The sequence below is a fragment of the Etheostoma spectabile genome, chromosome 3 (assembly GCF_008692095.1).
Source record: "Etheostoma spectabile isolate EspeVRDwgs_2016 chromosome 3, UIUC_Espe_1.0, whole genome shotgun sequence".
Classification (NCBI taxonomy): Eukaryota; Metazoa; Chordata; class Actinopteri; order Perciformes; family Percidae; genus Etheostoma; species Etheostoma spectabile.
The window spans coordinates 29,619,161-29,619,825 of record NC_045735.1 but is presented as its reverse complement, the minus strand read 5'-3'; the positions used below and the strand labels follow the sequence as shown (position 1 = coordinate 29,619,825).

The 665-nt window shown below is 33.4% G+C and overlaps 1 pseudogene; it reads right to left on the bottom strand.

The window, feature by feature from the left end:
- The window catches only part of LOC116681018 (extracellular calcium-sensing receptor-like), a 3,503-nt pseudogene that overhangs the window by 1,684 nt on the left and 1,154 nt on the right, over positions 1-665 (bottom strand).

Genomic DNA, 665 nt, shown 5'->3' with positions numbered 1-665 from the left:
TCTCACTGCAAACTGACAAAGGCACCTGCATGAAAAAAACAAAAAACATGAATAGAATGTATGGGTATTCACCTTTACAAGGTTTTGTCTATCAAAGCTGTACTTTTTGTTTTTGATACATGAAAACTGAACAATAACAAAATCAAACAAACAAAATTATCCAATTATAACATTTCAAATATAATGTAATCAACAGTTACAGTAATACCATAGTAGCTTACCTGTTGTGAGTTCTTTGCCCAAATTACAGACTTATTATGAAGATTCAGCTGTTTGTCTGCAGGTAAAGATGCATCATAAAGACCAACTGTGACAAAGTCCACAATGCCATGTTCTGTTGGCTGCCAGTTTATAATTTCATACTTTGCTGCTGGGTCTCCATTCTCATTAAAGTAAACATCATCTCCTTCCTTTGTTATGAACTTAATCTTTTTTATGTGCTGTAAAATCTAAGAGGATATGCATCCATATCATTATCTGACCAACATGTTGTAGGCCTATTGGCACGACAGCAAGAGTCTTACAGCATTTTTTCTTAGTTAATTGAAACTATTTTCCTTGTTAATGAGAGATATTGTTAAAACTACAATTTAAATACTTGGTTTTCAACTCACCGTAAATGGATCTAGCTGAACCTTGTTGTTACAGGTTTTGTTACAGCTGAG